The sequence below is a fragment of the Falco biarmicus genome, chromosome 6, assembly GCF_023638135.1.
Source record: "Falco biarmicus isolate bFalBia1 chromosome 6, bFalBia1.pri, whole genome shotgun sequence".
In the NCBI taxonomy this organism is placed as follows: domain Eukaryota; kingdom Metazoa; phylum Chordata; class Aves; order Falconiformes; family Falconidae; genus Falco; species Falco biarmicus.
This window is the reverse complement of record NC_079293.1, coordinates 23405871-23421982: the sequence shown is the minus strand read 5'-3', so window position 1 is coordinate 23421982 and position 16112 is coordinate 23405871. Positions and strand designations below refer to the sequence as shown.

At 42.4% G+C, this 16112-nt stretch overlaps 1 long non-coding RNA gene across 3 annotated transcripts; it reads right to left on the bottom strand.

Annotated features, from left to right (window-relative positions):
* Positions 1–8998: 8998 nt before the first annotated feature.
* Positions 8999–14736, bottom strand: LOC130151916 (uncharacterized). 3 transcript variants are annotated; one of them, XR_008822802.1, is made up of 4 exons: positions 13329–14736; positions 13041–13173; positions 10359–10439; positions 8999–9481 (listed from the first exon to the last, which is right to left on the bottom strand). It is a non-coding gene; the product is annotated as an uncharacterized LOC130151916 (long non-coding RNA). The 3 variants fall into 3 exon arrangements; XR_008822803.1 differs by having other exon boundaries at positions 13028–14736; XR_008822801.1 differs by having other exon boundaries at positions 13041–14736.
* Between the last annotated feature and the right edge of the window lie 1376 nt (positions 14737–16112).

The following is a 16112-nucleotide window of genomic DNA, read 5'->3' as shown; positions in this document are numbered from 1 at the left end:
TAAATGCATGTCCTTGATGTCAAAACAAACATCTCTGAAAACTTTCCAGACTTCTCCTATTATGCATAGGATGTCTATTACTATGCCTCAGTCCTGAAAATGAGGAGCCGGTTGAAAGCATCAAGGTCTTGCTAAATAGAATATATATCCAGGCCCTGTATATTACAGTCATCCTTCACAACTTGCCACAGAAGCCCACAAAGTTCAACAACTTCCTCTCTCTTAATGAGGTAAAACCCAGTATTGGTTCATGGATACTCTAATAGCTCCTAAGAATGTTTTTCTTATCATGTTTATATAAGTAAGTAGATCTACCACATTTTGACTTGTGGTCTTCCATTCCTGCAAGAATTCCTGCAGCAGTCTGGGATTTCCTAAGCTGCCTTCCACAAACTGGATGCTTTGACAACCTAAGGGTGTCTGGATCTCAGTAAGCCACTTGAAAGCTCTAGCAATGCTTCTAGGTTATCCTCAGGCTGATTTTATTGGAAGTCAACCATTCTCTCTGAGTTTCATCATTATGCTTGCTGTATGTGTTGGTTTTCTTTCTATCATGGTCTAATGATCAGAGCAACAGCTTTTAATCCTTCTCCTTAGTTCTGGAGTGTCTTGTTTTCAATGTTGCTCCGGTAGCTGCAGCTCTTATTGTGCCATTAAGTTCTTGCAATTGCTCACAGGTTCTTCTTGAAGCTTCCATTAGGACTGCTGCTTCTGCGTTTGCAACTGTGGCTATAGGTACATTTGCTGCAACGGTTGCAGCTCTGGACTGGCTTTGCCTGTGGTCATTGCAGGACTGCTGGTATCACTCCACGGCTTCAACACAAAGCGAATGTAGCAATTTTACCCAGGGAACAACAACAACAAAGTCCTTCTTCCTTGAATAAACAAGAAGATTAGATTTTTCAGTTATTATAGAAGAATCAGGACACACACAATGGCAGCCCCACTCTTTTAAAATCCACAAATACTTGAAAAATTGGTATGAAAGCTCTCCTACTCCTTCTAGCCTGAGGTATCTTAATTCACTGAGGCAGGAATTAAACCTCCTGGGCTTATTGCATGCATGTGTGTATTGTTTCATTATGGAACACAAACAGTCAATTTTCTAGATTCAAAAAAAGACACATGAACTCTATTTGAGAGAGCTAACAAAATTAGTTCTTGTGAGTCATCACTGCATTGCTGGTAAAGTGAAAGTATTCAAACAGGAAGAATAGATTAACTAGCTTTAAAATTGAACCCTGCAAAGCTCACACAGCTAGGGTAAAACCAGAACAAGCATGCATATAATGGGGTTTATTTTATTTTCTACCAAGTACAGTAAGGTGGTTTATAAGGGTAACATGGGTAACGTAGTCACTTAGAGGATTATAATGAGCGTCAGAGATTGTAACTGCCATGGGTCTTGGCCTACAGTAGAGATAATTCTGCTTCCAATTGAGGTTTCTCAACAGAAACTGCTGAAAATATTATTTATTTTTTAAAAAGATAGATTTTACAAGATCAAAATAGCTGGAGGTCTGGAGCCATCAAACTGATATTTATTTCTGAAGCAAGTATGTTCATCATATCATATAAGAAATACAGCTGGTTTTCAACAACTCAGAATAAGTTATAGTGGATGTAATGGGATCCTGGACTACTCTTCAGCAAATGCTTTGGTCTGGAGATGGGCTAGGACTGAAAAGAACTGGGAAAAGTGCTAAAGTCTGTACAATTCAAATCTTTGGTTGATTAAGGTGAAGGCTGGAGTTAACAGGCATAGTTTATGGTTAACATTTTCTGAATTGACTTCTAAATATAAAATAACTTGTTCCTGTCATGAGTAACAGCATAAATAAACTGTGACTGCATTATTCCCCTCTCCCCTCATAAATGAGTAGGGTAGCTGCCATTATGTAGTTTAATACTCTTGACACAACAACAGAATAAAATATGGTAAGTCTGAGGAAGTGTCCTTGGAAAGAGAAATAAACGAATATTACAATCAGTGCAGAAACAGCAACCAGTGAGAGTGGAGACCAGCCTCAGTCAAAGAAATGGAAAAAATTTCAAAAAGGTGACAAGAACAAAAAATATATGTTCTTTAACCGGTGAACACTTTGAACTTCAAGGAACTGAATGTGCACAGACCTCTGAAGTATCTCTCCTTCAGGTATCACAGGGTTTCTGAAAAAAAATCGGTCCCATAGATCATGTACAGAACTTGTTAATGGAGGCTACATAGTACTGCCTAGAATTTTGCAGCAAATGTTCATGTGTTGGCATGGTTAACCTTATGGAAGCATTAAGGTTCATGTGTTGGCAGACAAACTATCTAGCTTGCATTGCTGACTGCTCAACTGTCCTCTGTTCAAGTCCTTTCACTTTGGCAGACATATTGCTTTGTAGGCTTGTAACTAAAATTTAGGTGAGAAGAGGGATTAGGAATACAGGTTAGAGCAGCACTAGCGAGAAGCCAAACCCCAACACAGGAAGTGGGCTGGTGCTGGTAGAACCAAAACGTTTATGACTGCAGGTTTCCATGCTGGTTGCTAACGGGTATCTCAGGTTATGCCAGGACCCCTCAAAACCTGCAGGATTAAAATGAGGACTGTACCCAACATGGGCAACTGATTTATTGAAAATCATAGAGAAAAGCTGGTTCACTGACTTCTATTAAATGAAACACTGGGCATGATATTATGATTAAGGTCATCTTACAAATGATGAGAGAAAGCAGATCTATTACGAGATTCTACGAAATTTGCAGAGAAAGGATGTTGTATACCAGCAAGGGTGAATTGACTAAGTTCTGCAGTTGATATAAACCAAACTGGTTAAAAATTATAGTTGGGTTTTAAATAAAATTATAGTTACAAAAATAGGGACTGAAACATAATTGCTATGTTTTATAGTGTCCTCAGAGCCAGGAGAAAAAAGTAAAGCCAGTGACACAGTTTCTAGTGGATTTCCATAGAATCCTAGAATCATTTAGGTTGGAAAAGGCCTTTAAGATCATCAAGTCAAACTGTTAACCCAGCACTGCCAAGTCCATCACTAAACCATGTCCCTAAGCGCCACGTCCCCACATCTTTTAAATACCTCCAGGGGTGGTGACTCAACCACTTCCCTGGGCAGATGTTCCAATGTTTGATAAGCCTTTTTGTGAAGAATTTTTTCCTAATACCCAATCTAAACCTCCCCTAATGCAACCTGAGGCCATTTCCTCTTGTCCTAGCTCTTGTTATCTGGGAGAAGAGACCTACCCCACCTGGCTATAACCTCCTTTCAGGTAGTTGTAGAGAGCCATAAAGTCACTCCTGAGCTGTCGCCTCTCCAGGATAAACAACCCCAGTTCCCTCAGCTGCCTCCTCATGAGACTTGTGCTCCAGACCCTTCACCAGCTTCATTGCCCTTCTTTGGACACGCTCCAGTGTATCAGTCTTTTTCTTGTAGTGACAGGCCAGAAACTGAACACAAGAATTAAGGTGCAGCCTCACCAGTGTGGAGTACAGGAGGACAACCAATTCCCTAGTCCTGCTGGCCACACTGTTTCTGGCACAAGTCATGATGCTGTTGGCCTTCTTGGCCACCTGGGCACACTGCCAGCTCATATTCAGCTGGCTGATGACCAGCACCTCTAGGTCCTTTTCCACAGAGCAGCTTTCCAGCCCCTCTTCCCCAAGCCTGTAGCGTGTCATGGGGTTGCTGTGACCCAAGTGCAGGACCCGGCACTTCTCCTTGTTGAACCTCATACAACTGACCTTGGCCCATAGGTCCAGTTTTTCCATATCCCTCTGCAGAGCTTTCCTGCCCTCAAGCAGATCAACACTCCCCCTGCAACTTAGTGTCATTTCCAAACTTACTGAGGGTGCACTGAATTCCCTTGTCCAGATCATTGATAAAGATATTAAAGAGGCCTGGCCCCAATCCTAAGCCCTGGGGAACACCGTTTGTGACCGGTCGCCAACTGGATGTAATTCCATTGACCATCATTTTGAGGTAATTAAAGGCAAACAGGCTCTGGCTAGGCTTAAAATGTAGCACCAAACTACAATCACAACTGCAAATGCTGATTCTGACAGATCTGGACTGCAATGTGTTTAAAATTTCTTAATGCTTCATGCTAAATTATTTGCTGTCTCCCATAACATTTCTGAAGGGTGGCCATACCTGTTGAAATCAAGATTCCATGTAGATGAGCATCCAGAGTCTGACAAGGGAGCACATAGGAAATAGCATAGAAGTGCATGCATTTAATGATACATTCATCAGAAAAGATTACTCTTGGAATCCCCAGGAGCTCATTCACAAACTTCAGAGAACAAAGATGTCAGTTTTTATAATTTAGTAGCCTTTTATTTTAGTTTTTGCTTCCACAGATTTTTCCAGTCACCTCTGAATACATTTAAATGCTTACCATGTGGAGCATTCTGTGTAAGGGTGTTTTGCAGATAAACCACGTTGTGGTCACTTTCTATCATCTGTTTTGAATCTACACACCCCAAATCTTGCACTGGAAGGCACAATCATTCCCTATACTACTCTACCTGTGGCACTCCTGATTTCATAGACCTCTACACATACCTCTTCACTCATACAATTTCCATGTTGAAAGTCCTAATTCACTTAGCTGTTCGCTGTACAGATGCTATTTCACACACCTGATCACCTTTGTTAAACTTTTCAGAACCTCCTACAGTACTAGTACGTATTTCTGCAGTCAGGAGGGAGGATAAACACAGATAAAAGACAGATCACCGTGCTCCATAGAAAGGAAAGGAGTGGTTTCTACCGTGTTCTCTGTTCTTTTATAAAAAGGTCTTGATTCTGAGCTCTAGGATGATATTTTTGACAGAACTATCTTTTCTAATTCCAAGACATCTTTCCAGAAGAACAGTAACCAGCTCGATCTACTTTCTGTCTAAAACTTAGATTATTTTCCCCATACATTTTGCTTAACATTGGGTGTATCAATATTGAGTTTCATCTGCCATTACAGTGGCCATTCAGTCTTACAAGGCTCTTCTCCAATTTTTCATAGTCAGGCTTTCCTGAATAACTTCATATCAGTAAACACTATCACATTTTTCAAGGAATGCCTTATACATGAACATGCTGGAAATTAAAAATCTTAGCACAGATCCCTAAAGGGTTCTGTTGATAACCTTCTTGCAGTGTGAAAATTTACTCCTTATTCCAATCTCCTTTTTCTGTATTCTAGGTAATTATTTACCTATGTAATGACTTTGGTTCTTATTCTGTGGATGCTTTATTTATGTAGAAGCCTTTTGAGAGAATTTGTTGACAGTATCAGCCAGATTTCCCTAATGCATGCTAATTCCTCCAAAAAAGCACAATACATATGTAAGTCATGACTCTCCTTTACAAAACTTGTGTTAATAATATTGAAATACAATGATAAGTAGCTAAAACCACCTGAACTATAGGAAAGCTAACAACAGAAAAAATGATCCATTTGCAGCACAACTAAGAGTGAGGGATTTCTAATGCACTGAAAAAGAAATGAATCATAGCAATGAAACGGGCCTTTTAACTAGACATGAATTGTTAAATTATTAATAGGGCTGAAAAGGAACATTTATTCAATTAATACTTTTGTTCTGTCTTTAGAAGAAAGCCAGATAAGATACATGGATCACATAGGAATAAAGGAAAGATTCTTAATTCACTAGTAACCAAGTTATTAGACAACATCAAAAACAGATAACCATCTTACAGGGGTGTAAGATATTTCCAGTAACACTTCATTGTTTGCTGTGGAAATATCTGGCCTCCTGATTTTAATTTTATTTATTTATTACAGTGATAATGAAACTGTAGAAGACTGAAAACACTGATTTTTTTTTTTTGTCACCATTCAGGATGAGGAAATGGAGTGATATGGATGATAATTGATTAGTCTGATTCCAGTCAGGGGTAAATTAAGAGAAAAATATTTTAAAATAAATAAATAAAAAATTAAAAGATGGGATTCTAGTCAATCTCAGTCAACACAGATTTCACAAAAAATGGATTTTGTCAAACAAGAAGAGATGAATTATTTTTTTAGAAAATAGATTTTTGTTGACAAATGTAACCACACAGATATATTGTTAAGCAGTTAAATACGTGCTACTAATATAATAACTCCATACTATTCTGTAGCAAAATAACATAATGAATTGGCACTTGAGTTTGATAACAAGATATACACAACTGTAAAACCAGATATAGCGGTGGTGAGATTGTTACTGGCATGCTACGAATTCTTCTGATGTTTCCTTTTACAAAAGGATGTGGGGGAAAAAAGAGGAAGGATCACAAGAAAAAGGGCATAAAAATAATTTAAGGACTGTAGAACATGTCAAAAGAAACATTCCAATATAAATGGGAAGGAGAGTCAGTTGTTCTTGCCTTGAATAACATGAAAATCTGTTACAATGAGCAAGTAAGTGAAGTAACTAATCACTGTTATCTTCCATTAACCTATGATTAATCCACTGATGTCTGAATAGTTAATTGGGGCTGCCTTCATTAAGCACTTCTCTAGTGACATAAAGTATATGGATATTTCATCAACTGAGAGAACTAGGACCGAGGTTAATGTGGTTCTACTGAATTAAGTATCACTTCAGTTTGATCTTCTGTACATATTCCTTTGGGTAAGATAAGAAAAAACCATACAATTTCCCTTTCATGGCAACAAAAATGTACCTGTTTTCCACATTATCTGGAGCAACTGATCACAGCATCCACTAACTCTGGACACATATGTGATCAATATTAGAATAACATTTCTTTTCTAAAGTATGCTATAGAAAACTGCCAGATCCATTTGCCATCCTTCTGGGATACACTGCTGACAGATAACTGTACTGCTATTAGGGCCATCTCACCTTGAATATAGATTAAGATGAATAAGATGAAAATACTTATTTTTGCCATAAACATAAAAACCAGAACTTTTTCTGATGTTTGTGCCTCATTGTTCAGTAGGCAACTGCTTGCCTACACAAGGACTCGCTTACTGAACACAGCAAGTTTTACATTGTCTGGGGGTGGGGGGGTGGGAAGGCAGCAATATTTAGCGGTTTACTACTGATAAATACTCCAAATGGATCATGCTCCTTTAATTTCTATCCCTTCACCCAGTTTCTCAGACTGAGAACTTCCTACTAAAGGAAAAGAGCTAGTAAGACTTTTTCAAACATGGCAATATTTCATAAGAGGAGCACTCCTTTGTTAAAAGCTTTTTAAAGTTCTGCAGAAATACGACTTTCTATCAACCTCTGACAAATCACAAATGCAGTTCCCTAGTAGGTTGCACCAAACAGATTGCTTAAGAGTCAGGCAACTGGGAACTTAACAGACTGAATGGCCTATCTCAAGATCAAGTTTCTTGGCACAGTCAGGAGTTGCAGGACATCATGGAGCCAAGAACATAGCAGCCTTGGGAAATCTAGTTAGATTCAAGCTTTACAGACCCTGGAAGGCCCTTCAAGACTTGATTTGTTAGACATCCTGTTCCACATGTTCCCTGTGCTAGTCCTAAATTTGGGGAACTCCCAAGTGTGCTCCCACTTTTGATTTAGCTGGGTGCACCATTTAATTTTGGAAAAATCATAGGATATTCTGATTTGCTGAACCTCTTTTCATATTTATTTTCCACTGCCAATATTTTTGAAGGGTTTTTATTTATTTGTGAGATTGTCTCAAAACAAACACAAAATGTTTTGAAATGTTGGACTTTTTCAGAGAATGGAAGTTCCAGATTTCATCTAGCTCCTAACTAGTGTTACTATGGCCCTTTTCCTTTGACTATTGGCCTTTTGATCCTCTAACAAATGAGGAATGGACAAAGAAAAGGAGAAAAATAGCTCTGTCTGAAACAAGGGCTTTTGTTTTTTTACTCTGAATTCTGTGTTTTCAAATAGAATAATTGCAGAGCTCACAGCTGCATTGGGCAACACTGACCAGGAAACATTCTCTCTCTATGACAGCCTCTAACAGAAACATCTGACTGCAATAAATGACTTAACTGAAATTACCAAAGTGATATTTCCACTAAACTAGCACTACAAAATAAGTGAGAAGATGGGCATATATAGCCATATCTATCTGCAGTACCTGATGGCAGCGATAGAAGTCCACCTGCATGCCTTTAATTACAGAGACAAATTCTCTGGTATATCAGAAAAACATTTTAAAAATTTGCATACATGAGAAATAACCTCTCGGTTGAATATTTTAACTAGAAATTAACATTTTAAGACAGACACCTTTCCCTTGTGGCATTTGTCACTAACTCACTACAAAAATGCATGAAGACTTCCTCAATGACTATGCCAGCTGGAAAAGGTGAAAACAATTGCACTACCTCTGTTATTCAGGTTCAGTTCAATGTAAAATCTAAATGATTAACATGACCAGTGGATCGTCAATTAGATTTTTATCTTTTATGATAACAAACAGGTACTAATTCAGCAATTTAGGGTCCTCCCATAGCTATACCTGTTTGTTGTTTTTTTGCAGGGTTGGGGTTTTTTTCCATTTAGCTGTGTTTGCTAAATAGAAACAATTTAGAGGGAAAATTGTAGAAAATACTTCTACAATGTGATTTTTTTAATATGACACTTCAACACCAATAATAAAACAACCCATAAAAATTGAAGATTGATCCTACTTTGTCATGAATGTCAAATCCAAGTCAGTTTTCAGTCTCAGAACCCTTTGGCATTAATGTTCTGTGAGACAAATTTGGACAAACCTGACAGCTTAGGATAAGACAAAAGAAGTGAATAATAACAGTAATAAAAATAATCAATCTCTTAAATGAATAGAACATTTTCATTGGACTCAAAATTGTATTATTCTGTTACATGCGAAAATTGCTCCATTAAAAAACAGACTAGCGATTTTGGGGTGAAAATCAGGTTAGGAAAGAGGCGGAAGAGAACAATCACAGTAGTAAAATATTCAGTAAGTATGATACAGCTTATTTAAAATAATGTAATGTGAGGCAAAGGTCAAATAAATTTATTTTTTAACCTTTTCTTTTCTTTTGGGCTAAAAATAAAGATATTGACAGTTTTTGTCCATGGCCTTACAAGATCTAAAAGATCTTGCATTTATACAGACAATGCACATGAGGGGGGGGAAGGAAAAAAAAATCTTTTTTTTCTGTTCTGTAACTAAGTTGATTTCACTGCGATTCTGCACAATTTATATTGATTCATGGCTGCCTCCAGTGGAAGCTGTGTACAGCTACATAACTATAAAGACATGGAACTATTTTGTTTTAAGCTGATTTCAAGTTGTGAAGGTGCATTTTGAAGCCGCTCCAGTTCCCAGACTCTGATGATTATTTCATTCCAATGTAGGCCATGATGCAAAAAAGCTCTTGTCAGTTCTATCAACTGGAGAGAGTCTTCAGAGGGATTGCCGGTTTGCAGCTGTCTCTATGCCTTGCAACATGGCTGGAACCTCCAGGTTGTGCCTATACGAAAAGACAAAACTGAACACTGCCAGAGAGGGTTCCTGACACTGGCACCCACCCATCGATATTGTTAAATTGTTAGAGCAGTCCCTGGCATGTGGTTAGTCTGTGACAATTCTCCTGATCGATTCCTCGGTACTGTTGGGAAGCTAGGCAGCCCAGGAAGTGTTCCTAATGAGTAGTTTGCGTAAGGCTGTCCTCTCACAGGCAGTAAGAAGAATGGACAGAATGGATGTGGCCTATCCTGTGCCAGCTGGCTTAAGTGCCACAGACTTTATCAACGCTCTTAAGCACATTATATTTACTCCTGCAGATGTAGCCTGTGTATGCCAGGTCCTGGACTTCCCACAGTTTGGCTGACTCAGGATGTTAAATTTTCTGTAAAGGACAGCAGACTTCCAATATAAGAGACAACATTCACAACCCTGAGCTCATGGATGTATGATACATTATACTGAAAACATATTCTGCATTTTCATACGTTTATACCACATCAAGTGCAGAATCAAGAAAGGCTAGGAGTTGAAATCTTAGATCTATAGACTGTTCTTTATAGTCTTCTGCTGCTATTGAATAAACCTTCTGCCTTTACCCTGGAAGGCAGCTTATTTCATTACGAAGTTGGCCTGGGTAGTTTGGACTGCAGTGCTGGTTTCTGGGAGAGAACCATTGGTCAACAGTGAGAACACATATAGTAGGCTCATGGCCACACTAGCTATAGAACTGCTTTTGACCTGAAAGACAGTTTCTTAGATTGGAATTAACCTCCCACCCTCCCTTAGCTGCTTTTGTAGGCACATGATCTTCCAAAGAGTCTGCTTGCCTACAAGCAGTCTCTAGACCATGACCTTGCTGATAGGCCTGCTTTGAATCTGACCTGTAAAAAGTCATCCAGATGTCCACCAGATAGTCATGGGGCCTGCGCACTAAACGAACAGCACACCTGCCTATTGATGACCTGCAGAAGGAAAAAGAGTACCTTTACTTTTTAAAGTTCTTGATGTTTGTTCTTAGCAATCAGATGCTGATAGTGAGTCATACGGGATATCCTTATGTTGCCTGATATGGCATTTGTTTTTCAACACATTTTTTTTTAAAGTGGTGCAAACAAGCTGTGAGATAACATTCTCAAATCTAGGCTACACTACCAAAACACGTTATCATTTATCAGCAATGGCTCTAAAAAACACATGTGATCCACTTCCTCTCTCCTCGAGCTAAGAATCATAGTTGAGAATGAAAGAGGAAGCTACTCTGCCTCTAAAACTACCGAGTTCTTAAGTACGCTGAAGCCATCCTCTTTCCTTTGGCACAGGGGGATCAGAGCAGGCCAGAAAATGTACTGCACTCTCTCAGCTAATGAGACATCAGCTAGGGCTTTTGCTCATAATCTTAATTTGATGTGGAAAGGCAGTTTCTGCAGCTGCAGCTATGTAAGTCTGAACAGATGGGAGTGAACAGTGAACACACATACAGTAGGCTCACTGCTGCACACCAGCTACAGAACTGCCAATGCCCCTGAAAGATAGTTTCTTAGAATGGAATTAATCCCCCAGCCTCCTTAGCTGCCCAGAAGTGAGATGTTAGTGTCCTCCTGAGGCAACATTCTACAGTCAAGAGAGGTTTGAATTGCTTCACTGGGGCATTTACATTTACTGTGCAAAATAAATAATCTCTGAAAACCTAAATATGGAATAATTCAGAGAAATGGTCTCTGGAGACTTCAGGGAATACTTTGCAGACCATGAAAGGCAACTAAAAAAATTGACAGTCATCTCACAAGACTTAAATTTCCTCCTGCTGGTTCAGTAGGATTCCTGCAGTGGCTCTGCACTGGTGCAGTACTGTTGCATTGGTGCAGCACTACAAAGCTGATTGAAGATGATTTTGAAACTAGCTCAATAACGGTTGCATTGGCCAACTCAGAGCCGTCTGGAATTTACATGCAAATAAAAGTTCTCGCCAGAAATATGGTTTGAGTTTTTTGTTGTGGTTTGGTTTTTTGTGGGTTGTTTTTGTTGTTTTTTTTTTTAAACTTTCTACCAAACATCAAGCTGGCCATGGCCATAATACTGATGAAACATTTGGGAACTGTATCAAATTTCCTTAGTTTTGGTTGCAGCAATGATTGATAGAATTTTAATCCTGTTGACATTCACATCAGGTAGGAAGTGGGGAAAGCCCTTAAAATGCTCAACTGGCTTTAATACCCCTAACATCTGTTGAAGTTTTTGTTCTAGTTATATATGTTCTCTGGCTGATTTCAGTGCTACAGGAATCCTTAATGCCTCATCTTTACTCCCCAGCAGCTGTCATTGGGCATTGCCTCTGAGAGTTGGAGGCTCACAGAGATGACTGAGCCAGGTGTATAAATATTATTTTATACTTATGTACAATACATTATATTGAAAACATATTCTGCATTTTCCTCACTTAGACTAGATATTTTGGAAAGCATCATCTGTTGGATGCAATGTATGTATTTTTCTGTACAGATTTTAAAAGTAACTACCATGCATGTAGATTCCATGTGTGTAGTCAATAATTTGGAAGTCCGGTTGCCATGTCAACAAACTGATACCCACTCAATTAACCCAACAGAATTACTAGCCCCATCTCATTCTATCATATTTATCTCTAGTGGGATTGACGTGTAACCTGAAGATTAAATACTGCTTTTCTTGTGAAGAGCGAAAAGTCCGTTTTCTAAACCAACAGTGCAACTTGACTTCTTAAGATTTTTGCAAGTTTTTGTGATGTCTAAGGAGAAAACGTATTTCAAAATATTGTTTTGAAGTTCTGAGGTCAATAAAGAGCCGTGCAAGAGGCATTTTTGTAGCCTAGTCATATGAGTGTCCATTGGAATTTTCTCCTAAGCATACACTCAGTTCATGTATTGGTTATGAGCCTGATTTAGACAATAAGCTCTGCTCTGCAATCACTTCAGAAAATGTTGCACTTGCTTTTATTAAATATAGATAGGAACCCTTATGTCTGTTATAATCAGCTGAAACAAGAGCATGCTTGAAACTGTAGGGCTCTTAGCATGAAAATTTCACCAGTCTTAGAAGACAGAACCAAAGAGAACACATTTTCTTGTTTTCATGTACACGTAAGTAAAAGAAGTCAAGATCTCTTTCCTTTACTGTCTTAGCATGGCATAATAGAATGGAATTGGTGAAAACAGTGACTAATGTGAGTTATTTAACAAAGCGAGAAATTCTGCCTGGCATTTATTCTGAGTTCTGAATGTAGTGCCTCTGTTTCATAACCACCAATGGAACACGGAACAGTACACTGGTTAAAACTGCCCACCAAATACTGCATTTGATCTCCTTCATGTATGCTTACTTCGCAAGGCCAATATCCTGAGGATCACCATATTTAAATATAGGGCATTATTAATAACATTGTACATTGAGCTATTCATAGATTTTGATTGCAGAAGAGTTCACTAACTCTATGTCCTCTAAAAATAAGACAAAAAAATCACACCAGGTGTTTTTAAATGAAATCTACCCCTCTGGGACAAGCCAAAACACTCACCGTGTAGCATTACCTTTAATGACCTGCTCTCCCAGGTTGATGTTGCTTTTTGAGACTGGGTCTCATACCTCCCTCTCTGCCCTCTTTCAAGGAAAGCAAGCAGGTTTTTGTCCTGGCTGGCAAGGTTTGTTCATCTTTTTTCATCTCTACCTGAAGGGATTAAAACTTACATGTTGTAAATCCAGGAAGAATGATTTCTTCATCATCCTGGCTCCTTACTGTTGACAAGAATCAGGCACTTCCCCATATCCAGGAAGAAGTCCAAGAACCTGTGAGTGGTCGTGGCAAGCAGTGCACCTACTCGCTTTGGAAGCCTCAGGAGTCAGGCTGAGGGTGGGTGGAAGTCTCAGTAATCATGGTTTTGGCAATATATGTGCAGAGGAGGAGCTTGGTAGCATTCAGGTGGTTATCATCTAGATGAAGCCCTGAGAAAATATACTGAAGCAAATGCAACCCGATGGCACTTTAAATTATCATCCTGAATCTATTAGTGTGAATTTAACTCCACTGAAGTCATGGGAGCTATTACATATCTTCGTATAACTCAGCGTAAAGAAATCAGAATAGATCCTTGCCTCAGTTTCTGCATGCATAAAAAAGCAACAGGCTGTTTATTTATCTACCTTGTATCTCAGTCAGTATCTCCACTGTACTTTGAGTTTAAGTCTACATTAGTAAATTTAAAGGGAATACTCTTGAGCATTGGGATGAAATTGTCTATGATGTTAATTTGTCCTTGCTGTGTTTTTGGCCCATGCCAGTCATCCCATTCCCAGTTTCATGGTGGAGTTAGCTCGTAAGAGGGATTAACTCAATTTCTGATAATGTCCACTGTCTCTTCAAAAGGAAGAAAGCTACATAAACCATGTTATTCAACAAGTCGCATGTCCTTCCATGCCAGCTGGTCTCTGTGCCAGGCTACATCTAACTTACGAGGAAAGAGGCAGCCTGACATTCCCTGAGGTGAACTTGTGTGTACTCGAAACACAGGCTGCTCTTTCCTTACGGGGCAGTGACCAAAAATGACAGGGAAACGGTAGTTGTAAGCCAGAGGAGAATCCAGCCAGGTGTTTAATTGACTTCCTGAACACATCTATCAGTTCTGCAGCTGTATCTACTTTATTCCAAAGAAATTACTTCGGGTGAAAGACTACTTGAAATGTAATTGTAGAAACAGAACAGCAGGCTGTATATTACCTGGCTCGTTTTCCATCTTCCTTATCTTCACCAGGTGACCCTAATGTGTCAATATTTGGTATGACTAACTTGTAAACATAGCCATATCAAGTTATATCATGCAGAGGGTCACTCTCTCTCACTGTTGAACTGCTCGTTCAATTTACCTTTTTCCTAGAGTCTTAAGGTGACTGGAAAGAGGCCATGAAGCCACCAGGGAGGAAGGATTCTGGACTCCTGACAAGGTGTTCTTGCTCAGTTTTGTCTTTGGGTGCCTGTCTTCATCATGTGGTGCATTTTTTACCTTTTTGGTCGTTTTTTTTTAGTAACTTCATTGTGACAGCATGGACTAAGATTTTTGTAGCAACAGACATACATGCCGTTTGTATGTCGGTGTGAAAGGCAAGATAAATCCGCTAATACAGATGAAAATAACACAGTAGTAGTTAGGGAATACCACCGGGGACGAGAGGTGCAGGAAGCGCTGTGAGAGGGAAACGGTCATTTTCTCCCCTCAGCCCGCCTCAGCCGGCCCCTGCCGCCGCGGCTCGCCCTGCCCGCTAACGCCCGCCCGCCGGCCCCTCACGCGCGGGTGGCGGGCCCACGCGGAGGCCGCGCCCCTCAGCGCCGCCTGGCGGCAGGCGGCGGCGGCGCGGGACTGAGGCGCGGCGGCGGCCGCCGGGGGTCGCTGTTGCCGCTGCCTGAGGGGGGGCCGGCCGCGCGCGCTACCTGTCCGCCGCGGCGGGCGGCGGGGCACGGCGGGGCGGGCGGCACTGCCCGCCGCTCCCGGCGGCACTGCCCGCCGCTCCCGGCCGCCACCGCCCCCGCGGGTCCGGGCGCCGCCGCGGGAGGCGGGTCCCCAGCGCCTCCCGCTGCCACCGCGTCGTCGCTCGGTGTCTGGGAAGTACGGCCGCCACGCGATGCAGCTCCCTGTTTGCCCGTTCCGGCTGCCAAGGGAGAGGTTTATCCACACAATCAAAGTAAACAGAAAAGTTCAGCCGGATCGTGTTTCACCCGCCCCGCTCCACACGTTCCGAGGGGCTCCGCGGGGAGAGCAGCGCAGGGTACGGGGCCGGGCGGGCGTATGTCGGGGAGGCGGCCACCGCGTCCGCAGGGGAGCGCACCGCCTCCGGGAGGCCGTCGGCCCCCTCACCCTCCGCCGCTGGCTCCCCTTCCTCGGGCCGTCAGTCTTCCGAGGGAGCCGGCGGCTGAGGGAGCCGGCCGGGCTCTCCCGCCGGCAGCACTGCCCGAGCCCTCCGCCCTCACCCCGCCGGGCCCCGCCGGGAGCGGTTCCAGGCAGCGCCGCGCCGCGAGCCCAGGAAGCCGCCTGGCCCCTCGGGACCGCCCGTGCCAAGCAGCGGCGAGAAGGACGGCGCGCCCGCGTCTCCCACCCGCACCCCGCTCCTGCCACCCCTCCGCGGCCTTCCCGGCCGCCGGGCGCAGGAAATCGCCGGCCCCTTCCCCGGCAGCTCGCCCCCGCCCCAACACCTCCCTTTCCCCGCCGCAGCCCGGCCCGGAGTTCCCGGTAAACAGGCGGCTTCCCCGCCCGCCCCCGCCACACGGCCCCCCGCGGGGGACTGCGGGGAGCGCTGCGGCCGCGGGGCCGGGGACCCGCCTGGCGGGGAGCCGCGCCGAGGCCATGAATATTTCAGAGGCTCCTCAGCGCGTTTCTAATTAAAGGCTCGGGCGAGGCGCGCCACCCCCCGTCCCCATCTTCCCACCGCCGCCCCCTCCCGCTCCACACACACACACGCACACACACGCACGCTTGGGACCGTCTCCTTACGTCGGAGAGAGGCGAAGGGGTGACTGAGCCCTGCCCGGGAGAGCCGAGCGAGGGGGAGGGACGGGGGGGGCCGGGGCGGGAGGGAAGGGAGGGCGGGAAGGGGGGGGCTTGTGCGAGCAGCGA